Consider the following 27,708-nt stretch of genomic DNA (forward strand, 5'->3'; position numbering starts at 1 on the left):
TTGATCTTTTGCTTAGATGATCTGTCCATTTCAGTCAGGGGGGTGTTAAAGTCCCCCACTATTATTGTATTGTTGTCAATGTGTTTCTTTGCTTTTGTTATTAATTGCCTTATATAGTTGGCTTCTGCCATGTTAGGGGCATAGATATTTACAATTGTTAGATCTTCTTGTTGGGTAGACCCTTTAAGTAGGATATAGTGTCCTTCTTCATCTCTCATTACAGTCTTTGGTTTAAAATCTAATTTGTCTGATATAAGGATTGCCACCCCAGCTTTCTTTTGGTGTCCATTAGCATGGTAAATGGTTTTCCACCCCCTCACTTTCAATCTGGGGGTGTCTTTGGGTCTAAAATGAGTCTCTTGCAGACAGCATATCGATGGGTCTTGTTTTTTAATCCAATCTGATAGCCTGTGTCTTTTGATTGGGGCATTTAGCCCATTTACATTCAGGGTAACTATTGAAAGGTATGAATTTAGTGCCATTGTATTGCCTGTAAGGTGACTGTTACTGTATATTGTCTGTGTTCCTTTCTGATCTATGCTGCTTTTAGGCTCTCTCTTTGCTTAGAGGACCCCTTTCAATATTTATTGGAGGGCTGGTTTCGTGTTTTCAAATTCCTTTAGTTTTTGTTTGTCCTGGAAGCTTTTTATCTCTCCTTCAATTTTCAATGAGAGCCTAGCTGGATATAGTATTCTTGGCTGCATATTTTTCTCGTTTAGTGCTCTGAAGATATCATGCCAGTTGTTTCTGGCCGGTCAGGTCTCTGTGAATAGGTCTGTTGCCAATCTAATATTTCTACCATTGTAGGTTACATATCTCTTCTCCCCTGCTGCTTTCAGGATTTTCTCTTTGTCTGTGAGACTCGTAAGTTTTACTATTAGATGTCGGGGTGTTGACCTATTTTTATTGATTTTGAGAGGGGTTCTCTGTGCCTCCTGGATTTTGATACCTGTTTCCTTCCTCACATTAGGGTAGTTCTCTGCTATTATTTGCTCCAATATACCTTCTGCCCCTCTCTCTCCTTCTTCTTCTTCTGGGATCCCAATTATTCTAATGTTGTTTCGTCTTACAGTATCGCTTATCTCTCGAATTCTGCCCTCATGATCCTGTAGTTGTTTCTCTCTCTTTTTCTCAGCCTCTTTATTTTCCGCTGATTATCTTCTTCTTCTACATCGCTGATTATCTCTTCTGCCTCATTTATCCTAGCAGTCAGTGCCCCCATTTTTGATTGCACCTCATTAATAGCCTTTTTGATTTCAACTTGGTTAGATTTTAGTTCTTTTATTTCTCCAGAAAGGGTTTCTCTAATAACTTCCACGCTTTTTTTCAAGCCCAGCTAGTATCTTTAAAGTCATGATTCTGAACTCTAGGTCCGACATTGTACTAATGTCCGTATTGAGTAGGTCCTTGGCTGACGGTACTACCTCTTGTTCTTTTTGCTGAGGTGATTTTTTTCGTCTTGTCATTTTGTCCAGAGGAGAGTAGATGAATGAGAGAACAAAATCGTAACAGGTTAACAACGTCCCCAGCAAATATACTCTATACAAATCAGAAAAGACCTGAAACCAGGGGAAAAGAATGGGAAAGAAAGAAAAAAGAAAGAGAAAAAAAAAAGAAAAAAAGAAAAAGATAAAAACAAAAACAGAACAATACAAAAAAACCCAGAATATGATCAAATATGATCAGGCTAGTGCATAGATCAGTGCCACACACTAGATTTTGGGCGTATTTTGGTCTGTTAGAAAAAAATTGCTTCCTAAAATTTTAAAGGAAGGAAGACTTATATATGTACAAAATAAGGGTTGATACAATGAAGGGATGGAAGATGACTATAAAGATGAAAATTATAAAAGATTTTATAAAAGGAATTCATAAGAAGTTGTTTGAAAAAAGAAAGAAGAAGATTTAAAAAAAAAAGGGAGAGAATGTGATCAGGCAGAGACTAGAACAAAGCCATACACTAGTGATTTAGGGTATATTTTGATCTGTTAGAAGAAACTGTATCTCAAAATTTTAAAGAGAGAACAACTTGTATATATATGCCAAAAATAAGGGTAACTACTATGAAGGGATAAAATATGACTCTAAAAATGAAAAATAAAAAATGTTTTTTTTTAAAGAAGGGATTGATAAGATGTTGGTTGAAAAGGGAAAAAGAAAAATTAAAAAAAAAACAGTTAAAAAATTAACTTTGAAAAACTAATGAATCATGGTAAAAAAAACCATGAATTCTATGTGCAGTATTCCCCTAGCGCTGGAGTTCTCCCGTTCTCCTTGATCAGTAAACTTGGTCTTGGCTTGCTGGCTGTTTCTGCTGATCTTCTGGGGCCTGTTGCCGTGGTTCCCAAATGTCTTTGCCGGAGGCGGAATTGCCCCACCCTTGTCGGTCCGGGCTAAGCAAGCTGCTCGGGTTTGCTCTCAGGAACTTTTTTCCCTGCAAGGTCTGGTACAGCTTTGGAGGACCAGGGTGAAAATGGTGGCCTCCCAATCTCCACCCGGAGGAGCTGAGAACTCGGGGCCCCACTCCTCAGTGCGCCCCCAGAGAAAAGCAGTCACTCCCGTCTCCCCGGTCTCTGGCTGCACTCCGTGCTCATCCAGCCTGAGACCGAGCGTTTCTATCTCTGGCACCCGACCCGGTGTGGAGTCTCCAAACCCAGCAGATCCCTGCGGTGCGCTCCTGCGCCGCTCCTCCCCGGGGAGGAAGGGGAGTCTCCCCGGCTCTGCCGCTTGTTGGTTCCCTGCTGGAGGAGCAGTGGCCCGACTGGGCCGCGGATCACAGTTTATGGCAACCCCGAGCTGAGAGCCCGTGCCTGGGCTCTGTCTCTGCAGCCGGCTTCCCCACTCCAATACCTGGGAGCCACACTCAGGCACCCCCAGTTTTTTCTGTGACCCCGAGGGTCCTGAGACCCGTGAGGGTTCCACCCCCCGCTTAGCCACTGGAGCGACGTCCCTCAGCGGAGCCGACTTCTAAAAGTTCCAATTTTGTGCTCCGTGGCTCTATCACTTGCCAGAAGTGGCTGACGGAGGCCCCCTCCCCCGCCGTCTATCCTCCCGAATATCGCCTCGGATTCACTTCTCCGCATGTCCTACCTTCCAGTAAGTGGTCGCTTCTCTGTTCAGAGAGTTATTGCTACTCTCTTCTTTGATCCCCTGTTGAGTTCGTAGGTGTTCAGAATGGTTTGATCCCTATCCAGCTGAATTCCTGAGACCAGACGAAATCCAGGTCTCCTACTCTTCCACCATCTTGCTCCGCCCCCCATCTCTCCCTTATTTTTAAAATGCAGTCTATGACATTCTTTCTTGATGGTAGGATGGAGAGATTGCCCTTCTTCAAGGTTCCCAAATAATTAATACCATGGAATTGTTTGCATATAACCTGAACAAATCATCCAAATGGTTGAAGAGATTGTAAGGGTTTCAAAAAAAATCTAAATAATAAAAAGTGTATATATAAAAAATTAGGTCAATGAGGTCAACGTGTGGACACCAAGAACAATAATGCTACCTTTGAGAGAGCCACATGGAGACTGTGAGGTGGTCAATTCTAGAGAGTGGCATTCACATCACAGTCTGTGGGATGGCACTCTTGTTGCTGAGTGGTGCACAACTTCCATGGCCATACAAGGCAGCCAAGGCCATTCTTTGAGTTGTCTTTTGTTTTGCTTATTGTGGCTGCAGGGGTTTCTTTGCCAAGTTTGCCTGTGTTTTTGGCCTTTCCTCCAGCTCTTACTTTTCCTGGAACATTGGCAATGGGATTGATTGGCAGCTGTGTTATCCTGCACTGTCTTTGGCTGTGTCCTTGACTCCCTATATTACCCCGAAAACTAACATTCATGTATCCACAGTCTTTGTCGGATGATTAGTGGGGATGTTTTTTCCTTTGTTACCTTTTGTTTGTTTGCTTCTTCCAGATACCAAAGTTTTTCCCTGCTTATGACTTGTTGCTTTAAAGAGAATCACATTTTGTCTTTGTGTCCTTATTAGAGTGGCTATATCACATATTGTCCAATCAGGGATACTTTAAGATATATTATATGGTCATCCTAATACAAGGATGATATTGATAATGAAACTGGAATAACAGGTATAAACTGGGACTGTGCTGGGCACTCTGGGGTGTCAGATCACCTATCCTTCTCTTTCTCTAAGCTGATATGCAATAGGCTCACACCTTTAAGGGAGAAGATATGTTGGGAATATTTACATTCAGTAAATGAGTAGCCATTGTCCTAATGTCCCTGAATGCACCTCACTTCATGGCACTTCTTCCAAGACTCTCCAGACCTCCCTACCCTTTAGCATCTAAACTGCTAACCCTTGGTGTGGCTGGAGGCCTCTACCCTGTCCCAGGCCTAAGGTTGGCATCTGCTGTAATAGGAGCTGTGCCATATCACTTGCTCAACGCTTCTTAATATTACCCCAGCCTTTCCCCTATCCATCTACAAAGTCCCTTTTTCTTTTACTTACTCTGTCATTCTATCAGAGTGTAGTCCCAATACTGCAAAGATACCCAAGCTTCAGTTTTCTGTTTCATCCCTACATAGAGGTGTGTTACATTCAGTTTTGCAGACGTTAGTTATATACATGTCAAAAATAGCAAGATATCTTTTCTGGCTCAAGGAGAGAAAGATATTTGCTTTTGTTATCAGCTTCATAGAACCACATTGTGATTATGGTTACTTTAAGCAAATGGCTTTGAAAGAAGAGCTCTGTCTTTCATCATAATAACAGCGTTATAGAAAGATTGTTTCTGTCTGTGAACTGCCTCCTCTGACTGGAATGTGCGGAAGGTGACTGGTCTCCATGAGTAAGATTAGAAAAACTAAAGAAGAGTATCAAAGAGCATTATGACTTTAAAAAGGGGTAGAAAATATTTGTGTCTTTTTCTTAAAAATCACAAGGCAAATATTTCAGATTACTGGGTCAAATTAAGACATTTCAAGAAGCAGTAGAAAAAAAATTTTAAATTTTGCGATTGGTGAAACAAAGTCTCCTTTTTTTTTTTTTTTTTTAATGCATCTTCCTTTTTATTCTGAGAGGCTTCCAGCTCAAACCAAAGTTACAAAGTTAACCACTACTCTGAGTTCCTGACACAGCAAATTCCTGCGTGGTCTTCAAAAAATAGAGGTCTGTAATTCCTTCTTGAACACACCTTTGAAGTGGAGGTCTTTGGCCATGAGCTCCTCTTCGACATCATCCAGTGCCCACTGGTGATCCGTCAGCTCCAGAGCTTCCCACTGTGTCTTGAAAGCTTTGTTGGTGTCTGCAGGCATGGCCATGGCTGCTCCCGTCATCTGCTCCTGCATCATCCGTGACTGGTCAGCGGCATTATCTTGGCCCAGAATCAGGGAGTAAATGCTTCGAAGCCCAAAAACATTGAGGAAGTACCCGGATGCAGAACTCACCCAGGATGTATCTAATGTGAGTAGTTCAATTCCCTGTTGCAGCATAGGCTTAAAACGGAGAGTCAGTGGAAATGGGACCTTGGTTGTGACAAAGCCTGAGAAAGTCATGTTGATCCAACCACCAATAAGAATCATAGGGAGCACATTTGTTACATTGCCTTTCATCATGTCTGTGAGCATGGTGGGATCAGTCATAGAAGGAGGCACTACCTTCCTTTTAGTTTTTTTGAAAAATCCATCCTCTGGGTTGTTGAAGTAATATTTTCATGTCAAGAAAGACTGTTTGGGAATGTATTTTCCATTTTCCCTGAGGACTCTGCTCCGAATTAGGACTTGACTGTCGGAGACTTGTTCCTGGGTGAGCTTCTTGTCGCTCTGCAGCAGGATGGACACATAGTGGCGGATCATGCCCACCAAGAAGGTGATGATAACGATGGGTAGGACCACCCAAAGGTGGATGTTAGAGTGGAGCAGCAGCTCCGGCCCCGCCATCTTCACAGAGAGCCGGCTCCCATCTGCTGTAGTCGGGTTTCTCTTCCCCCGGTGTGTGAAAGCCCCTCTATGATTTCGCCTATGGGCCTTGTCACGCCTCTCAGTCTAGCTGGCCCGGGGCCCTACTCCAGCTTTGGCTCTCGGCAAATTCTCCCTTTTTTGAGAGCACCAAATAAAAAACCAGGATGATGTTTCCCCTCCCATATAGCAACTGTGAATTGAAGGGTGAACTCTGGATTAAGAGCCAGTATTTTCATGACTTCATATAAATGTGAGATCTGAAATATTTAAAATGCTAAGAGGTCTTTAATAAGAACTTCTTTGGGGATTTAATGTCTTTTTTATCATGCCCAGAACTGAGATTGAGAAAGGAATAAGGGGAACATAAAAAGTCTAGGGTTGTGATGGGGCTGCAGAAAGAGCATATGACCTATAATGTAATGAAAATCTGGGTTCAAATACAACTCTGTCCCTTGCTAACTAATCTCTCTGTGCAGCAACTTCCTCATCTTAGAGCAAGGCAAATATTACTTTCCTTATGAGGTTATTGTGAAGATTTTACTATTTAATGTAGATAAAATAATTAGCATGCCTACCCCACAGTAAGAGCTTGATAGATTTGTATATTAAACACTGGGGTAGTTAGATGCAGAGTGTAGGAACTAAGGAGTTAATTTTTAAGGAAGAGCCTAGGGCAAAGAGAAAGGAAGGATCAGTGTGACCTGAAAACTAGATGGGGGTCTGCGGAGTGTGTGGAGAGTTGGAAGAAGAGTATAAAATGAAGGAAGGAGAAAGAATGAAGCTGGCACTCCTGGAAGAATTGACTCCATGTCAGGTTGAGACCAAAGGCAATCCTGGCATATACACAATTCCCTTGCTTCTCTGGAGATCAAGGGGAGAAGAGTGGTAATTTCTGGCCCCAGAATAATAAAAAGAAGGCATACTGTTACAATGACTGCACTCCATGTATCAGTGTTTAGATGAGAAGTTCATAGCTCCGATGTCCATGGACTCCTAGAGGAGCTGTCAGTGTGCTTCGGGAGGCCCTGTGAGGCCCCTGAAATTGTGTGAACAACTTGGTGTATATTTGTGTTTTGTGGGAACAGACTCCATTGCTCTCTTCAGATTGAACAAGAATTGTGGTGGATGTTAAGCCCCCAACATTCATTCTATGGCTCCCTCATTGTGTAGCAATGGTGTAGTTTAGAGAATTAATATCTCCTCTAGGGAGGTGTGCTTGATCTAAGAATAATTCCATTCCCCTTTGCAATAACTGGTTTGATATTAGAAAGAATTGAGGAACAAACCTGATATGGCCATCACTCAGCTTTTTCTCTGACTCTTGAGAGAGAAAAGTGGCTCTTCCTCTAAATGCACATGTCTGAAGAAGCACATGGCCCAGCCTGGAAACCAGCCTACAGCCATGACAGGATGAATCTGACACTGTGGGTAGAGGAATAGAGAGATGAAGAAAACTGGAATCCTCAAGACATTCTCGAGCCAATGGTTCAACAATGTCCTGAAGCCTGACCTACATCTGAACTTCCTCTCCTGTAACTAATAAATCTAAATGAGTTTAAACGAGGTTTTCTCTTACTTTTAACCAATTGTATCTGTAGTGACCCTCAAAGTGTGAGAGCCAGTAGTTTATACTACATTAAATGGAGAACAATCATAGGGAATGCTTAAATGAATTGTTTAATGTGTAAAGCCATTTCAGTATAACTGGACAACATGATGTATTTGTGTATTCTACCTCATCCACAGTGCTTAAACAATAGGTGCTTTTCACTCCAATACAATTGTTGGAGTGCCCTTGAACCCTTTAAAGTGGTAAAAGGATGAAAGAGCACTATCATACAAAAAGAGGTAGCAGTGGAAAACTTAGCGAGTGTGTGTAGGGAGGTCTTTAATTATATAGTATATGTACATTTTATGTAATCACAGTAGTTCAGAAAAACTCAGGTACACAAGAAGTGCAATTGGGATGGTATATAATACAACTGCCTCAAGGCATCACTGGGGAGGGAGGTGTCTGCTTTTAGATCTTGATAAACCTCTTGCTAGTCTTTTGCTCCAGAGGTAACTCTTTCAGTTTGGTACTTGGCAGGAGTGATTAAGTACTCTTATTGGTAAATGAATGATCTGTGGCACCAACCCAGCTTGTGCTCTGCCCCTGCCTTTGCAATCTGCAGACACAGCTAAGTTCTAATCCAAACTTTAGTGGTAGACTAGTCACCCTGCATCTTTCTGATATGTACCCCCTTCTCTAGACTGCAGAACCTTGGTTAGGCACATTTTCTTTTTCTTTCTTTCTTTCTTTCTTTCTTTCTTTCTTTCTTTCTTTCTTTCTTTCTTTGAGCACTTCCATCTAAACCTACATGCTACTCAGAGCCCACATTAACTTTCAAATGCTCTCTATATCACTTTAGGTCTTGGACAACTTGGGAGAATGAAGATGGAAACTTATGGCCCTCTATTGCCTAGATCTGCCATGCTGCTCTCTCTCTATAGCCTTTCCAGTGATTGTGTGAGACTATTTTTTCCAACATTCCAGGCAGAAAGCTAGGCAAATGTCCACTTTACTCTTGGAACTCAAACTTAAAATGATTCTGAGAGGGAATTCTATAGGTGTGTCCTTGCCGCTATCCTCTTTGCATTTTTATCAATCACTTGGGTTAATGAGTAGAAATCAGTCCACAGATGACACAATGCTGGGAAAAATAGACGAACATAAAATCATAGCTGCAAATACTTGTCTAGTAGTTACTATATCCATTCTTCTATGTGCTTTATGTATATTAGCTCATTTAATTCTTATTTCATAGGTGAGGAACAAAAAGGAGGTAAATGTTCCACTGTATTCTTATTACTCTAACCAATAGATTATTCTGGAGTTTTTCATCTAAGTCTAGTGCCAGAGTTTACAAATAAACTATCAGACTCAAGATGTCTAGTATATAAGCCAAATGATGTTCAGTCCAGTGACCACTTCATATGAAATGGGACAGAAACTTGTCAAAGAGGCCAGGTAATAACAGTTTTCAGATATTCTAAGAATCGTCACAAGGAAGAGGTATGGTCTGTGAGGTCATGAAGTTAATATTTCAGCTCAAGACTGAGAAGAAACCAGCTAAATGTTCAAAGTCATCCACAGTGGTCAGGGCTGCCTTATTATGCAATGAACTCCCAGGCAACAGAAGTTTGAGAAGTATCTGGATGACTCTTTGTTGAACATCTCATCTGATGGGAAATGATATTAATTAAAATAACATTCCAACAAAATTGTTTTAGGAATTTGGCTTTTCAAAGGTAGTTTTTATACCAAAAAAAAAAAAAATTTCTCAAACAATTGTGAATTTAAAGACATAAAATTAGTATAGGCTTCCCTAAACTCATATTAGCACATCATAATGGGCAACACTACCATTAAACTTGGAAAGAATGAAACTTAAGATGAAATTTCTAAACTTACTTACTTACTTATGTTTTGCAAAAATGTTGAAAGCCCAAATTCAGATGGATATTTTCCTGCGACTTTAATGTTTTTAAGTGCTCCGGCTTTGGGAAGATGCTGCAATAAATAGAAGTATGCACATGACGTGGTTGATTGCCCTGCCAAGATGCCCTGTACCCCCAACTGCACAGGTGATGAGTGAGGAAGGCAGAAAAAGCTCATGTAATTAGAGAAATGAATTCTGGGTAACCCCAAAGAACATGTCTTGTGAGTCACCCATGTTCACATTTCTTTGAACTTTGTCTATCCTAAGGGAGATGAAGCAATTACATAGACATAATGTCTTACCCTTTCAGTACAATGCATCCCACATTCCTCCATCCATTCATCATCATCAGTGGTATTTGTGTTCAGTGCTGTCATGCAGAGCTAGTTGCCAACAATTATTAAAAAAGAAACCAAAATGTTATGCATTAAGGAGACCAAGCAAGACCAATTTTCATAATCTGTACTGTAAAGACATCAGTCCATTCAGGGGAAAAGTCACTAAGGAGCCCCTGAAAGATACTCTTGCATAAAGGGTTATCTCCAGAGAACTAGGAAATAAATGAAGTGTTTATCATTCATGATTTCTCTTCTCTGAAACAGAATCCACAATGCCTATGACAGCTGTATAGCAGCTTATCCCTCTCTGTTTGCTGTCCATTTTACCTATATTCTCACTCCTTGTGAAAACCTTTTTCTCTGGATCTTCCTCATTACCTGATTTTTTTTCTTCCAAACAACAACAATAACAAAAATATTCTAAGATTTTATTACCAGAGACATTTCATGTTTCAAGCATCCTGTCTGATACAGTATTGCTCCTATCTCTCCCAACTTCTTAGAAAAAGAAAGAGAATGTTCTAAATATATTTTTATCTCCTCTTCCTCTGTTTCCCTCCCTTCTCCCTACCTTTCCCATCCTTTCTTTCTCTTATCTCCTCCTCTTCCTTCTCCCCTACCTCTGGAACTCATGTTTCCCTAAAAAAATTAAATTTTCATCAATCCCAATCAGTCTTCTCATACTACTAATAAAATAGCAATTCTATAGTGCCTGCCATGTACCGGGAAGTGTTCTAAGCACATTACATTTATTGGCTCATTTAATCTTTTCAACAATCCTAGGAGGTATGCAGTATTGTTATACCCTTTTGTAGAAAGAAAAATGAAGCATGGAGAGGTTATGTAACTTGCCAATGGTCATGTAGCTAATGAGATCTGAATACAGGTTTTGTGGTTCCAAAGTCCATGCTTGAACCAGTGACATATACCACTCCTTTAACACTAGGGTTTTTCAGAGCTGTGAATTCCTTAGAGACTGAGGAAGAAGGGAACTAATATCCTGGGCTTCTAATTTATGCCAGGCATTCAACATATGTTATCTAGTTAGATCTCTGTAACAAGTTAGGCATTATTATTCCTGCTTTCCAGACAAAGTTAAAACGAAATAAAAAACCAACTTAACTAGCCTTTACATAAGGCCTCATCTTTGGCATGGTCTTCTTGCTCATTCTGATATCCTCACCTCCTGGACACTCTAGAAAATTTGAATTAGTCAAAACTTCAACTTCCTTCCTCCTTCCCTCCCTTCCTCCCTCACTTCCTTCCCCTTTCCCTCCCTCCCTTCCTTCCAGCCATCCCTTCTTCCCTCATTCCCTGCCCCCTCCTCCTCTTGTTCCCTCTCACTCTCCCCCTTCCTCCTCTTTGTCCTCCTCCTCCTCCCCTCTGTCTCCTTCTTTTTCTCCTCCTTCTCCTCTCCCTCTTCTTCTTCTTCTTCTTCTTCTTCCATCTTTCTATTTTAATCTACTCTAAAGAATTTATTCTCTTATCTGGGAGACCTAGGGGACCTACAACATCCTATGGTCATGAGTCATATTGCTGACTCTGATCTGCATCACACATTTTTTCCCCCTTTCTTTGTTATCCCAAACCCTGAAATGGGATATTAAGAGGAAATGATTAAAGAAAAAACTATATGCATCACATTATAAAAATTATTAGGTTGAACCCTATGAAACTAATCTTTTTGTAAGTCAGTGCAACTTAATATGGATCAACATCATATAAGTTTTACAATCCCCATTTTTATTTCCATAATTTGGAAAATATAAATTAAGGAAAAAGCTAATTTTAAAGGAAAACATAATCCTATTACCAAGAAAAATTGTCAGTATATTTTATATAATTTTATTTCTTGTATAAAATCATTATAAGTGTAGACTAAGCAGTCCTGGCAACTAGCATTTGCCATGATGCCAAATCTTAAAGGAAGATAAAAAATACATTGTGCTCCATAAGAATAAAAATACAACATGTGAAAATTTGTGGGATGCAGGTAAAACAGTGCTGAGAGAAAAGTTATAGCATTAAATACTTCTAAAAGAAGAAAACCCTCAAATTATTCATCTAAACTCCCATATTAAGAAACTGGAACAAGAACAGCAAAATAACTCCAAAGCAAGCAGAAAAGGAAATAATAAAGATCAGAACAGAAATCAATGAACTTGAAAATAGAAAAAACAATAGTGAAACAAAGACCTAGTTTTTTGAAAAGATCAAGAAACCTCTAATAAGACTAACAACATAAAAAAAAGTGGGGGGTGGTGGAGGAAAGAGAAGACAAATTGCCTGTCAGGAGATATCACTACAGACCCTGCAGACACCAAAAGGTTAATGGGGAATACTACAAACAACGCTCTACACATAAATTTGACAGTTTAGTTGAAATGGACCAATTCATCAAAAAGTACAAACTAACACAACTCATTCAATATGAAATACTTTGAATACTCCTGAATTTCATTCAAAATTGAAATTATGAATGCAACTAATAAATAAATTGCATTCAAAATTTAAACTGCCCCTGACACTTTCCAATTCATTTTATGTGGTTAGTACTAACTGACACTAAAACTCAGCAAAGATTTAAGGTTTAAACAATAACAACAGCAAAAACTACTGACCAATATCCTTCATGAACATATACACAAAATACTCAATAAAATATTAGCAAATAGAATCCTGTAATATGCAAATAAAGGGTAATATACAACCAAGTGGGATTAATTACACAACAACCAAGTGGGATGAATTATAGAATACATTGGTGATTCAATTGTTAAAAATCAATACATTTCATTATTAACAGACTAAAAATCACATGATCATATCAACTAACACAAAAAAATCATTTGATAGGGTGCCTGGGTGGCTCAGTCATTAGCATCTGACTTCGGCTCAGGTCATGATCCCAGGGTCCTGGGATCAAGCCCCACATCAGTCTTCCTGCTCAGCGGGAAGCCTCCTTCTCCCTCTCCCACTCCCCTTGCTTGTGTTTCTGCTCTTGCTATCTCTCTCTCTGTCAAAATAAATCTTAAAAAAAAATCATTTGATAAACACAATTTTTTTTATTATAAAAACTCATCAAACACGGAATAAAAGGGAACTTCCTTAACCTGATATAAGGTATCTATAAACATGCTACAGCTAACTTAATACTAAATAGTGAAAGGCTAAATGCTTTCAAAGACAAGATAAGAATGTTTACTATCAAATCTTCTATTCGCCATTGTACTAAAAGTTCTAGCCAGTGCATTAAGACAAGCAAAAGAAATAAAAAGCATATAGATTGGAAATTAAGAAGTAAAAATCACCCAACTTCTAGATGATATGACTATCTATGTAGAAAATCCCAGGGAAATTGCAACAAAAGCTCTGAGGATAAATAATTGAGTATAGCAAGGTTACATGTTACAAAGACAACATATAAATATCAATCATATTTCTTTTTTTAAATTTTATTTTATTATGTTATGTTAGTCACCATACAAAACATAATTGTTTTTGATGTGGTGATCCACGATTCATTGTTTTCATATAACACCCAGTGCTCTATGCAGTACGTGCCCTCCTTAATACCCATCACTGGGCTAACCCATACCCTCACCCCCCTCCCCTCTAAAACCCTCAGTTTGTTTCTCAGAGTCCATAGTCTGTCATGGTTCATCTCTCCCTCCGATTTCCCGCCCTTCCTTTTTCTCTTCCTTCTCCTACTGTCCTCCATACTATTCCTTTCTGATGGCTGAGTAATATTCCATTGTATATATGGACCACATCTTCTTTATCCGTTCATCTGTTGAAAGGCATCTCAGCTCTTTCCACAGTTTGGCTATTGCGGACATTGCTGCTATGAACATTGGGGTGCATATGGCTCTTCTTTTCACTACATCTGTGTCTTTGGGGTAAATACCCAGGAGTGCAATTGCTGGGTCATAGGGTAGCTCTATTTTTAATTTTGGGGGCACCTCCACATTGTTTTCCAAAGTGGCTGTACCAACTTGCATTCCCACCAACAGTGTAAGAGGGTTCCCCTTTCTCCACAATCTCTCCAACATTTGTTGTTTCTCGCCTTGTCAATTTTTGCCATTCTAACTGGCGTAAGGTGGTATCTCAGTGTGGTTTTGATTTGAATTTCCCTGATGGCTAATGATGATGAACATTTTTTCATGTGTCTGTTAGCCATTTGTATGTCTTCTTTGGAGAAGTGTCTGTTCATATCTTCTGCCCACTTTTTGACTTGATTATTTGTTTTTTGGGTGTTGAGTTTGAGAAGTTCTTTATAGATCTTGGATACCAACCCTTTATCTGTAGTGTCATTTGCAAATATCTTCTTCCATTCTGTGGGTTGCCTCTTTGTTTTATTGACTGTTTCCTTTGCTGTGCAGAAGTTTTTTATCTTGATGAAGTCCCAAAAGTTCATTTTTGCTTTTATTTCACTAGCCTTTGGAGATTGTATTGAAAGAAGTTGCTGTGGCTGATGTCAAAGAGGTTACTGTCTATGTTCTCTAGGATTTTGATGGATTCCTGCCTCACATTGAGGTCTTTCATCCATTTTGAGTTTATCTTTGTGTATGGTGTTAGAGAATGGTCGAGTTTCATTCTTCTGCATGTGGCTGTCCAATTTTCTCAACACCATTTATTGAAGAGACTGTCTTTTCCATTGCATATTTTTTCCTGCTTTGTCGAAGATTATTTGACCATAGAGTTGAGGGTCCAAATCTGGGCTCTCTATTCTGTTCCATTGGTCTATATATCTGTTTTTGTGCCAGTACCATGCTGTCTTGGTGATCACTGCTTTGTAATATAGCTTGAAATCGGGCAATGTGATGCCCCCAGCTTTGTTTTCTTTTTCAACATTTCCTTGGCGATGCAGGGTCTTTTCTGATTCCATACAAATTTTAGGATTGTTTGTTCCAGCACCTTGAAAAATGTCACTGGAATTTTGATCGGGATGGCATTGAAGGTATAGATTGCTCTGGGTAGCATAGATATTTTAACAATGTTTATTCTTCCGATCCATGAGCATGGAATGTTTTTCCATCTTTTTGTGTCTTCTTCAATTTCTTTCATGAGAGTTCTGTAGTTCCTAGAGTTTAGATCCTTTACCTCTTTGGTTAGGTTTATTCCGAGGTATCTTATGGTTTTTGGTGCTATTGTATATGGAAACCTTTCTCTAATTTCTCTTTCTACAGTTGCATTGTTAATGTATAAGAAAGCAACTGATTTCTGTGCATTGATTTTGTATCCTGCCACATTACTGAATTGCTGTATGAGTTCTAGTAATTTGGGGGTGGAGTCTTTTGGGTTTTCCACATAAAGTATCATGTCATCTGCGAAAACAGAGAGTTTGACTTCTTCTTTGCCAATTTGAATACCTTTTATTTCTTTTTGTTGTCTGGTTGCTGTTGCTAGGACTTCTAATACTATGTTGAAAAATAGTGGCGAGAGTGGGCATCCTTGATGTGTACCTGATCTTAAGGGAAAGGCTCTCAGCTTTTCCTCATTAAGGATGACATTTGTTGTGGGTTTTTCATAGATGGATTTTATGAACTTGAGGAATGTTCCCTCTATCCCTATGCTCTGAAGACTTTTAATCAGGAAAGGATGCTATATTTTGTCAAAAGCTTTTTCTGCATCAATTGAGAGGACCATATGGTTCTCTCTCCTCTTATTAATGTGTTTTATCACATTGATTGATTTGCAAATGTTGAACCACCCTTGCATCCCGGGGATAAATCCCACTTGGTCGTGGTGGATGATCCTTTTAATGCATTGTTGGACCCTATTAGCTAGGAATTTGTTGAGGATTTTGGAATCCATATTCATCAGGGACATTGGTCTGAAAATCTCCTTTTTGATGAGGTCTTTGCCTGGTTTGGGGATTAAGGTAATGCTGGCCTCATAGAATGAGTCTGGAAGCTTTCCTTCTGTTTCTATTTTTTGAAACAGCTTCAGGAGAATAGGTATTATTTCTTTGAATGTTTGGTGGAATTCCCCAGGGAATCCATCAGGCCCTGGACTCTTGGTTTTTGGGAGATTTTTGATCACTACTTCAATCTTGTTACTGGTTATTGGCCTATTCAGGTTGTCAATTTCTTCCTGTTTCAGTCTTGGCAGCTTATAGGTTTCCAGGAAGGCATTCATTTCTTCCAGATTGCATAATTTGTTGGCATATAGTTGTTGATAATAATTTCTAATAATTGTTTTTATTTCCTTGGTGTCAGTCATGATCTTTCCCCTTTCATTCATAATTTTATTAATTTGGGTCCTTTCTCTTTTCTTTTGGATAAGTCTGGCCAGTGGTTTATTGATCTTATTAATTATTTCGAAGAACCAGCTTCTAGTTTTGTTGATCTGATCTACTGTGTTTCTGGTTTCTAATTCATTGATCTCTGCTTTAATCCTAATTATTTCTCTTCTAAAGTGTGGCTTAGGCATCGTTTGTTGCTTTTTTCTAGTTCTTTAAGATGTAGAGTTAGTTGGTGAATTTGGGATTTTTCTGTTTTTTGTTTTGTTTTGTTTTTTTGTTTTTTTTGAGTGAGGCTTAGATGGCTATGTATTTACCCCTTAGAACCGCCTTTGCAATATCCCATTGGTTCTGGACCCATGTGTTTTCATTCTCATTGGTTTCCATGAATTGTTTAAGTTCTTCTTTGATTTTCTGGTTGACCCAAACATTCTTGAGCAGTGTGGTCTTTAGCTTCCAAGTGTTTGAGTTTCTGCCAAATTTTTTCTTGTGATTGAGTTCCAATTTTAAAGCATTGTGGTCTGAGAATATGCAGGGAATAATCTCAATCTTCTGGTATTGGTTGGGACCTGATTTGTGACCCAGTATGTGGTCTATTCTGGAGAAAGTTCCATGTGTGCTTGAGAAGAATCAGTATTCTGTTTTAGGTTGGAATGTTCTGTATATATCTATGAGGTCCATCTGGTCCAGTGTGTCATCCAAAGCTCTTGTTTCTTTGTTGATTTCTGCTTAGATGATCTGTCTATTGCTGAGAGTGGAGTATTGAGGTCCCCTACAATTAACATATTGTTATCAATATGACTCTTTATTTTGGTTAACAGTTGGCTTACTCATATTTCTTTTTTAAAAATATTTTATTTATTTATTTGATAGAGAGAGAGAGAGCACAAGCAGGGGGAGCAGTAGGCAGAGGGAGAAGCAGGCTCTCCACTGAGCAAGGAGCCAGATGCAGGACTGGATCCCAGGATCCTGGAACCATGACCTGAGGTAAAGGCAGATGCTTAACCGATTGAGCCACCCAGGTGCCCCATCAATCATGTTACTATTTACAAGCAATGAACCATTGGAAGTAACATTAAAAAGCAACAATACATATGATAGCTATATAAAAAAAGAACTACTTAGGTATAAACCTAACAAGATGTGCAAGATCTATATACTGATAACTACAAAATGATGATGAAAGTACAAATCTTTTACCTCTTTGGTTAGGTTTATTGCTAGGTATCTTATGGTTTTTAGTGCGATTGTAAGTGGGATTGATTCCTTGATTTCTCTTTCTACTGCTTCATTAGGTATATAGAAATGCAACAGAGTTCTGTACATTAATTTTCTATCCTACAACTTTGCTGAATTTGTGTATCAATTCTAGTAATTTTTTGGTGGAGTCTTTTATAGAACACTTATGAAAGAAATTGAAGAGGACATAGAGAAGTGGAAAAATATTCCACGCTCATGGATTGGAAGAACAAATATTAAAATCTCTACTACCCAGGGGTGTCTGGGTGGCTCAGTTGGTTAAGCATCTGCCTTCAGCTCAGGTCATGATCCTGGGATCTAGCCCAGCACTGGGCTTCCTGCTTATCAGAGGAATCTGCTTCTCTCTCTGCTCCTCCCCCTACTCATGCTCTTTCTCTCTCTCTCTTTCTCAAATAAATAAATAAAATCTTAAGAAAAGTCTATGCTACCCAAAGCAATCTACACATTTAATGCAATCCCTATCAAAATACGAACAGCATTTTTCACAGAGCTAGAACAAGCAGTGTGAAAATTTGTATGGAACCCCAAAAGACCCAAATAGCCAAAGCAATCCTGAAAAAGAAGAGCAAAGCTGGAGGAATCACACGATGCTGGACTTCAAGCTATGTTACAAAGCTGTAGTCATCAAGACTTTATCAGATAAAGGGCTGGTATCCAAAATCTATAAAGAACTTATCAAATCAACACCCAAAGAACAAGTAATCCAATCAAGAAATGGGCAGAAGACATGAACAGATATTTCTCCAAAGAAGACATACAGATGGCCAACAGACACATGAAAAAATGCTCCACATCACTTGGCATCAGGGAAATACAAATCAAAACCACAATGAGATACCACCTCACACCAGTCAGAATGACTAAGATTAACAAGTCAGGAAATGACAGATGTTGTCGAGGATGGTGAGAAAGGGGAATCCTCTTACAATGTTGGTGGGAATGCAAGCTGGTACAACCACTCTGGAAAACAGTATGGAGGTTCCTCAAAAAGTTCAAACCGGTACTACCTATGACCCAGTTAATGCAATACTAGATATTTCCCCAAAGGATACAAAAATACAGATTCAAAGGGGCACACGCACTCCAATTTTTATGGTAGCATTATTAACAACAGACAAACTATGGAAAGAGCCCCTCAACTGATGAATGGTATAAATATATATATACAAGGGGATATTACTCAGCCATCAGAGAGAATGAAATTCTGCCATTTGCAATGACGTGGATGGAGCTAGAGAGCATTATGCTATGTGAAAGAAGTCAGAGAAAGACACATATCATATGATTTCACTTGTATGTGGAATTTAAGAAACAAAACAGATGAACATATGGGAAGGAAAAAAAGAGAGGAAAGCAAACCATAAGAGACTCTCAACTATAGAGAATGAACTGAGGGTTGGTGGAGGGATGTGGGTGGGGAGGGACTAAATGGGTGATGAGTATTAAGGAGGGCACTGTGACAAGCACTAGGTGTTGTATGTAAGTGATGAATCAGTAAATTTTACACCTGAAACCAATTTTGCTATATGTGTTAACTAACAAGAATTTAACTAAAAACTTGGAGAAAAAAACCCCAAAAAACAAAATGATGATGAAAGAAAATTCTTAAAGAAACCTAAATAAATTGGGATGCCTGGGTTGCTCAGTTGATTAAGCATCTGCCTTTGGCTTGGGTCATGATCCCAGAGTCCTGAGATCTAGTCCTGCATCTGGCTCCCTGCTCAGTGGGAAGCCTGCTTCTCTCTCTCCTTCTGCCGCTCCCCCTGCTGTGCTCTCTTGCTCTCTCTCTCTCTCTCTAACAAATAAATAAAATCTTAAAAAAAAGAAACCTAAATAAACGAAGAGACATACTGTGTTTGTAGATTGGAAAACAATATAGTTAAGATATTTATTCTCCTTAAATTGACCTACAAATTTAGCACAATTCCAATGAAAATTCTAGCAGGATTTTTATAGAGCTCAAAAAGTTGATTTTAAAATTTACGTGGAAAGGCAAGGAACTAGAATATATCAAACAATTTCAAAAAAATAAAGTGGAAGTCTCACACTCCTGAATTTTAAGACTTACTATAAAGTTATGGTAAATAAGTTAGTGTAATATTAGCAAAGGGGTAGACATATGGATTAACAGAACAGAACAGAGAATCCAGAAATTGACCCACACCAATATGGGTGATTGATTCTTAATAAAGGTCCAAAGGTAACTCAATGGAATAAGCATGACCTTTTCAACAACTGGCGTTGCAAAAATTGGATAGCCATGGACAAAGAATTGAACTTGGCCTAACTCATACCTTATACAATAATTAACTCCAAAGGGATCATATATCTAAACATAAAACAAAACAAAAAAACAAAACAAAACAAAACAAAACAGAAACCCCTACAAATTTCAGAAGAAAACAGAAACTCTTTATGACATTGTGTTAAGCCAAGAATTCTTAGATAAGAAAGAAAATATTGATAAATTGAACTTCACAAAATTAAAACTTTTGCTCTGTGAAACACACTGTTAAGAGAATGAAAAAGACAAATTACAATCTGGGAGAAAATAATTGCGAATCATATATCCAACATCTAGAATATAAAAAGAATTCTCAAAACCCGATAATAAAAAAACAAATAACCCAACTTAAAAATGGGCAAAAGATTTGAACAGACATATCAACAAAAAAGACATATGGGTGGCAAATCAAGCACATGAGAAAAGCTTAACATGATTAGCCATTAGGGCAATCCAAATTAAATCCACAGTAAAGTACTACTATACACCTATTAGAAAGACCAAAATTAAAAAAAAAGAAAGAAAACCACCAAAACCAACTGACAATATCAAGCACTGTCAAAAATGCACAACTAGAACTTTCACACATGTTGATGGGAATGCAAAATGGTATCGCCGCTATGGAAGAGAGTTTTGGAATTTCTTATGAAGTTAAATATATGTTTACCATATGATTTAGGAATCTTACTCCTAGGGGTATGTAAGACTAAAACTTATATTCACGCAAAAACATAGTGAAATGAAAGCTTATATTCACACTAAAAATCCTGTACATCAATGTTTATAGCAGTTTCATTCATAATAGCCCCCAGTTGGAGACAACCAAGATGTCTCTTAATGGGTGAATAAACTATGATATATCCATTGAATGGAATACTGCTCAATAATAAAAAGGAATTAACTATTGCTATACCAACATGATGAATCTCAAAGCCATGATGTGCGATACAAAGCCAGTCTCAAAATATTATCATTTATATGACATTCTGGAAAAGGCAAAACAATAGGGATATGAAACAGATCAGTGATTTTTGTTATATATAGTTCTTTGTCCACTGTCTAGAAGTTAAAATTTCTGGAGAGTTATTGCTACTTTTAGTTAAGCAAAAGAGAACATGGGGAAAGATTTTTCTTCCTTTCATATCTAAGATGGCATGTTTGCTAGTGTTCTTCTCAATATGACAGAGTAAATTCATTGTCATCACCTTTCTCTTTAATTCAGAAATTGTCTGGAAGATAAGGTTTCTGAAATCAACAGATACTTATTGAAATGTTCTATTCATTTGCTACTTGGAGAGAAAGCTTAGATTTTAATAGCGATGCTTTCAAGGATTTTAATAATGATAAAAAATGAAGGTGTCAGATCTTTCTGATTTTTTAAAATAAAATAGAACTAATGAAAATTAGAAACTGAATGTAATATCTTTTGTCAATTTAAGCCTTGTTACTCTAGTGGGGAGGGTATGGGGAGGAAGCATGGAGAAACTGTGAAATCTTGTGTTGTGGTTCTTAAACTTGACTGCATCACAATTACACGAGAGCTTTCTTATGACGGATTGCTGGGCCCCACACCTCCAGCACATTATCTTTGGATAGAACAGCAAAATGAACAATTCTGGTATACAATTGCTTTGCTGTTTCAGGCACTGCATCACCGTTTTGGGGTAATTCTACCAACTCAAGGGACCAGCCAAGGGATTTAGAAGGGACCAGGAATGGCAAGAAGCAGGGTGCATTGCACTTCTTCAAGGTCATGCTTAGTTTTTCTTCAGGCTCTTGGAATAAACAGATGGATTTCTGTCAAATTTAAACTTTTGCTTATTCTCATAGTAGAAGAATCATAAATGACCCAGTCTCTACGTTGCTGTCCAGAGAATTCTCTCTTTTTGGCATTAGGGAGTGGAGCCACATGCTCTCCTTTAATATTATAGTTTCAGTGGTGCAACTGAATGTAAGTCAGTGTTTCTGGAAAACATGCAACCACTATTATAGGTATTCTTCTTGGCTACATTTCAGCTACATGAGAATTGCTTAAACTACTCTTCCTGAATCTACCAATCTCTTCCCCTTTATGTATTTAGCATTAACTGAATTAGAATGTATGTGGTTGAGAATAGATTTTCAGCCACAGTATAAATTTATAGATGAGGTTTCATAGCAGTTCAATTTCCTTTAAAGAAGGCATGGTATATTATCAATATTTAACTCTGGGCTTATCCATTCTGAGTATTTTACATGCAATTATAAGTTGCTATACTGGTTGTCATTTCTATTAAACACATTTTTTTCCTTGAATAAAACACATCTGAATGGAAGGTTTCCTTCTCCCACCTCAAACTTCATTCTCCCTGCAGTCAGGACAACAGCAAAAGGACCGATGAAACATAATCACAATTTAGAGATGTCATGTATTTTGTGAGTTGGAGATTTTAAATGTCCTATGAAAAAGATATGGAAATAAAAGGGAATTTAAAAATTATTTGATTTAGCTATTTTGTTTTACAGTTTTAAAAAATGTCTGGGGCATCTGGGTGGCTTAGTCAGTTGAGTATTCGACTCTTGGTTTTGGCTCAGGTCATGATCTTAGAGTTGTGGGGTCAAGCCCCACATTGGGCTCCATGCTTGGTGTGGAGTCTGCTAGGGATTCTTTCCCCTTCCTTCTCTCTCTGCCCCTCAGCACAGGCACGCTCTCTCTCTCAAATAAATAAATAAATAAATGAAGTAAATTAAATAAATATAAATAAAATCTTTTAAAAAAAGGAAACAAAAAGAAAAAATGTCTGAGATTCACAAAGTTTGGGTAACTTGCTTAGGATCACACCACTAAGCTACTGACTGAGTCAGTACTAGAAATGGGCCTCCTACTGGTTGGTAAAGTCAATATTAAAAGAAATGAACTGAATCCTAGCATTTCAAAGGATGTATAAATTATTAAATTCATTTAGGTCTATTTGACGAGGCTTTAAAAAATCTCGTAATTCAGATATATTCTGATCAAAAAATAATGTACTGCAGGATTTAGATACTGATTTCCTTCCAAAGAGTTCATTAAAATATTTGATTTAAATCAAATAAAAGTGATCATTAATGATGTATTCCTGCTGACTTCTGAGGGGCTATAAATAAGTGGTACAGGGAGAATCTTGCATAAGGAATGAAGAGCTAAAGGGAAGCCACAGGAGAAATAAATGGCCCAATGGGAATGTATTTGGAATAAACTTTCTATAATAACTTTCTCAACATTTAACTTTCTCAATTTCTCAACATCTACATTTATTTTTCAGACTTATATTTTCCTTCACTTTATATATTTTCATGTAGCTTAAGATACAGGTGGATAAATGTTAGCACTGGTGGCAACAATACACTTTTATGGAAAACTAATATTCTAATTGAATATAATTAATAATAATGAATGTGATTTCAGAATCATTTAAAAATATTGAGTCTTATTTTTTGAGCTGAATTTTAAAGAATAACTGGTTGCTAAAACAAGAAAGATTTTGGATGAAATTTGGCTTTGAATGACCAGTTTTCATCTTAATAAGTTCTGTGGCCATGCTAATATATGGCTGAAAGAACTCAGGGCAAAAGAAACCAATCAATTGTGCCAAATTCATTAAGTTCAACTAACCAATATGCCAGTTTAGTTAGATAAAGCACAGTCAAATCAAATGGCTGGAGTACCAAATATGCATGTTTTTACTCAATGCTTTATGTGTAGGCTTGAACATATCACTGAGAGGGGGACTTCCAAAAGAATGCCAGAAAACCTCTCCTCTGCTCTCACCTTGTCTTTTGGCTTTGTTCTCTTGTCTCTGTGCTTTGGAACCATATAGATGAAAGGAATTGACTTCCTTCCTTTTCTGGGACTAAGGGGAGAATCAGGCTTATTATCCTTAGCTTGTTCCAAAATTGTGAATCAGATCAGACTATGAAAAATATTGATAGCAGCTGTCTGTTCCAGAAAGATAATTACATCAAAGTCTGTGTGTTGCCTTCATGTTTGATTCTTAGCATATAGAGAAATTACTGATAACAATAAGATCTAATATGTATTTTTTTTAAAAAGATTTTATTTATTTGAGAGAGAGAGAGAGAAGCCATGAGCAGGAGGGAGGAGCAGAGGGAGAGGGCAAGAAGCAGACTCCCTGCGGAGTGTGGAGCCCAATGTGGGGCTCTATCCCAGGACCCTGAGATCATGACCTGAGTTGAAATCAGACTCTTAACTGACTGAACCACCCAGGTACTCCTAGATCTAACATGTATCTTGTGCTTACTATCTATAATTACTGCTTAATGTATATAAGTTATTTAATCCTTAACACCACCTAATAAGGTAGTTCCACTTATTACCAATATTGCCATTTTCCAGCTGAAAAAATAAAGGCAGAGCAAGGTTAAGCTACTTGTTTATAAGATATTCAGCTCCTCATTGGTAGAGCTGGAATTTAAACCCATGGATTTAAAACCAAATTCTTAATCATTCCACTTTTCTTCCTCTTAATCAAAGCTCAGGTTAGAAATATTTAAAAAGAAGATAATTTATGTGAATCAAAACAAATTACTCATGGAAATAAAAACACATGCAAACTGAGAAATTTAGTAGATGCACTGAGATATTAGTCCATCTGTTTTTTTGGGTAACAATTACTGTTATTATAGCTTCTGTAAACAAAAACCTGAGATTTTAGTGTCTGAGAAATGCAGGGATATAAAACATTTTATGAGATGATATAGCCCATTCTTTATCTTAAACTCAGGATAACTAGAATAACAATCTTGAAAGTCATTCAAACTTCTGGGTTCTTTTTTCAACAAGTATTTACTTGTTAGTATTACGAACAATTTAAAGAATTTTGAGATATAGCTCTTGTCTTCATGGAACTTACTATTAGGAAAACTAGTCATTCACATGGAACATTAGATAACCATATATATCAACATAGGGTAATTAGATTTAGTTAAGTATCACAATGAATACTACCCTTGTAATCCCTTTGCTATATGTATTCAAATAGGGATAGAACTATGTGGATCATTTATGAGAAGTTTCATGAAGGAATTGAGCTTGAGTTAGAACCTGAATGCTGGGTAAGATGAAGAGAGTGATGAGGTGGGCTTACTAAGTGTGAAGTAGGATCAGCTTGATATGTTTAGGAGATAGTGAGGAGAAAGCTGTGGCTGAAATAGGTAGTGTTGAGAACAGTTAGGTGGGTAGGGTTGGGTGTACTCTTAGGTTTAGGAGTTTAAAGCAGCATAGGATTATGAGAGGTTGTAAGGGGATGTTAAAGTGTTTTAGGATGATAATAACAAAGATATGGTTCACCATTGGAAAGGGACAATCTCTTTTTAGGAGAATAGTTTATTTAGGACAATCTAGTTTAGGAGAATAGTTAAGAGACTGGAGTACAAATCCTGATATGGAACAGAAGATATGAGATAAGACGGATTGTGTGTACCTCCTGCAAAGATGTCAGTCAAGTTAACTGATATCAGGGCTATTCCCTGTGGTGGTAAGTTTACATAGATCCGAAACAAACTATATCAGAAGAGATAAGATTTCCGGAGCTCAAAATCCAAGAAGCCAAATCTATTTTCAGTTACAAGATCCAACATGGGGCTGAGAACTAGAGATGAAGCCAAAAGGAGCTGGGTGAAGGCAAGACCTGCCAGGGGGTGAGGAGATGGGATGGGGGCACAGTGAGAATGCTGGGAGAAGGGCTAGAATGTTCCTGTAGAAATGACTAGGTTGGCTAAAGTCTTCTGTCCCGTAGCCTACCAATTAGTCATTCTAAGCAGAGGATGGACAGACAATCATCACTCTGGCTTATGAAACATTAGGAAGCCTACTGTAGTTGCCGGCAGTCTTGTTGGGCATTTGACTATAGTTTTGAGGACCTTGGAAAACCTAGATTGGTTCTAGGGGCTTTCTCAGGACTTTGCTTTTCTCTGAAATGACAGAATATTTTGGATGACCACAAGTTTTGTGTGATCTGAGTTTTGAACCTCAGAGAGATTGCAAGATGGAAATGAATTCAAGAAAATTGCAAAGCTGAATCAAGATGTTTAACAATAGATAAAACTTAAATTAAAATCATAATTTTAGAGCAGAAAGGGACCTTAGAAATTATTTATAGTCCCTCACCTACAGTCTAAGCTAGAGTCTCAAAAATAATGTTCACTATTGTCTTTAAAAGTGTTTTTTTATCATCAAGAATATTTCTATATATTTTATAGCAATTAAATCTTCCTTTTTGTAATAGATTGAAACCATAGAGAAATGCTTTTTTTTAAGATTTATTTATTTTAGAGAGAGAGAGAGAGAGAGCATGGTGGGGGGTGGGGGAGAGGCAGAGGGAGATGTAGGGAGAAACTCAAGCAGACTCCAAACCAATGCAGGGCTGGATCTCATGACCCTGAGATCATGACCTAAGCCGAAACCAAGAATCGGGTGCTCAACTGACTGTGCCACCAGGTGCCCCTCATAGAGAGATGTTAAAGTTTATAATAACCACTATGCCTCTTATTATAAACCCTACTGCCATGATAATATTCAGTAAGGAACAAAATAAATTGAGATACTTAGATATAGATGACAGTATAAAAAACAATCAAGATCTACTGCCAAAAAGTTAAAAAAAAGTTATTTTAAATGATGTATTTGAGAATTCCAATGGGAAATTTATAGCCTTGTTAATACTACTATTCTGTTGTGCCCCGTATGTATTAAGTACATATGAGATACTTAAAGAGTAACATCGCATCTGTTGCTGCCAGGGAGAAGAGCTGACAGGGTTACCGGAAGTCATATAGAACCAGTGATGAACATACCAGTGGGAGACATTTTTAGGAAGCATAGAAAAAGAAAATTTTTACTTTAAATCTGAACATTGACCATGCCCAGAGAAGGACCGAGGATATTCACCTATTAAATTTTCAGTCTAGCATGAGCAAATGAGCAACCATAAACATTAAGGTAATAAAAGAGAGAGATCCATGAGGGATCAGGATTTCCATTAGCTATACCTGGCTAGGTTTTTCATCAACTCTCTATTTAGAGAAGAAGCGACACTAACACCAGGACCAAAGAAACCTGTTCAATATTATTTTTAGTTTGTATATATGTATTTATGTTTATAAATAGAATTATAATCTCATTATTCTATTATCACTTTAATTGAGAGAGGTAGGATTATGAGCTGAAGACACTGGATTAATTTGTAACAGATTTTTCTTCAGCAATCTGAGTATCTCCTGGCTCATTTGCTTCACTGTTTTTTCTCATTAATTTGAGCATGAGGAATATTCTTAAAAACATAGTACAGTATCAGTCACAGAGACATAATCTGAAATAAAATCATATTGTTTTCTCCACATAAAAAAAGACTAAAACAGTATCAACACATCCTAACCAACCTGTTTTCCCTGGAGAATAAATTTTCTGCTCACAAAATAGCTGTACATTCCATCTTGTTCTAATTATAGTTTAAGTCACATAATGGACTGTGAAAAGAATGTTACATGCCAGTGTACCTTGTCCTCATACTAAACAGCTTTGGAGCACACTGCAGTAAATGTCTGTTTGTCATTCCTTGTTTAAAATACGATTCTTGTGGTTCCTTTGGAGGTAGCCAACTACAACTTCAATGCTATTAAGTCATTCTTTGTTTCTTCTTTTAGATACTGTTGGGTAACTTTAAATGTGCATCACTTTCCAATATAAGCCCTCATATATTGTAGATTTATAGTAGCATTCTTTGTTTTTTTGCAGTAAAACTATGGAAGAAAATTTATGAATCATCTGCTCAGTGTGCAAAGAAGAATGACACATTTAAAGTGTATTGACATCACTGACCAACTAGTTAGTAATGTAAGAAATTTTCTAAAATAAAAAAATAAAAAAAATCCTGATCTGGATGTCTGTCTTGCTGAATTAGCTAATTTAGGGAAATGGCTCCAAGAAAGACAGATGAGTAATATGCATGCCCAAGATGACAGAAGTATGTGAATCATTTCTATAAAAGCGGAGCTTGTCCCTCCGGTCTTACAAACATTCAAGGCTGATTTTACATGGGATGAATGAAAACATTTGTGCTTTGCTGGTTCAGAGAGAGAGCTGCAGATTACAATGAAGGGTTTGCCACTACAAAGTTTTCTCATTAGAAATCCTCATTTATTT

At 37.8% G+C, this 27,708-nt stretch overlaps 1 long non-coding RNA gene and 1 pseudogene across 1 annotated transcript in view; one reads left to right on the forward strand and one right to left on the reverse strand.

Annotated features, from left to right (window-relative positions):
• LOC112821210 (uncharacterized) overlaps positions 1–27,378 on the forward strand; it is a 48,350-nt gene extending 20,972 nt beyond the window's left edge. Inside the window, exon 3 of the long non-coding RNA XR_003207383.2 lies at positions 27,301–27,378. This is a non-coding gene — a long non-coding RNA (uncharacterized lncRNA). The remainder of the gene's footprint in view (positions 1–27,300) is intronic.
• Positions 5,025–5,939, reverse strand: LOC112821202 (ER membrane protein complex subunit 3 pseudogene; annotated as a pseudogene).
• Positions 27,379–27,708: the final 330 nt, after the last annotated feature.

Source organism: Callorhinus ursinus, unplaced genomic scaffold, assembly GCF_003265705.2.
Source record: "Callorhinus ursinus isolate GAN/ISIS: 27379988/994484 unplaced genomic scaffold, GSC_fseal_2.0 scaffold1, whole genome shotgun sequence".
Taxonomy (NCBI): domain Eukaryota; kingdom Metazoa; phylum Chordata; class Mammalia; order Carnivora; family Otariidae; genus Callorhinus; species Callorhinus ursinus.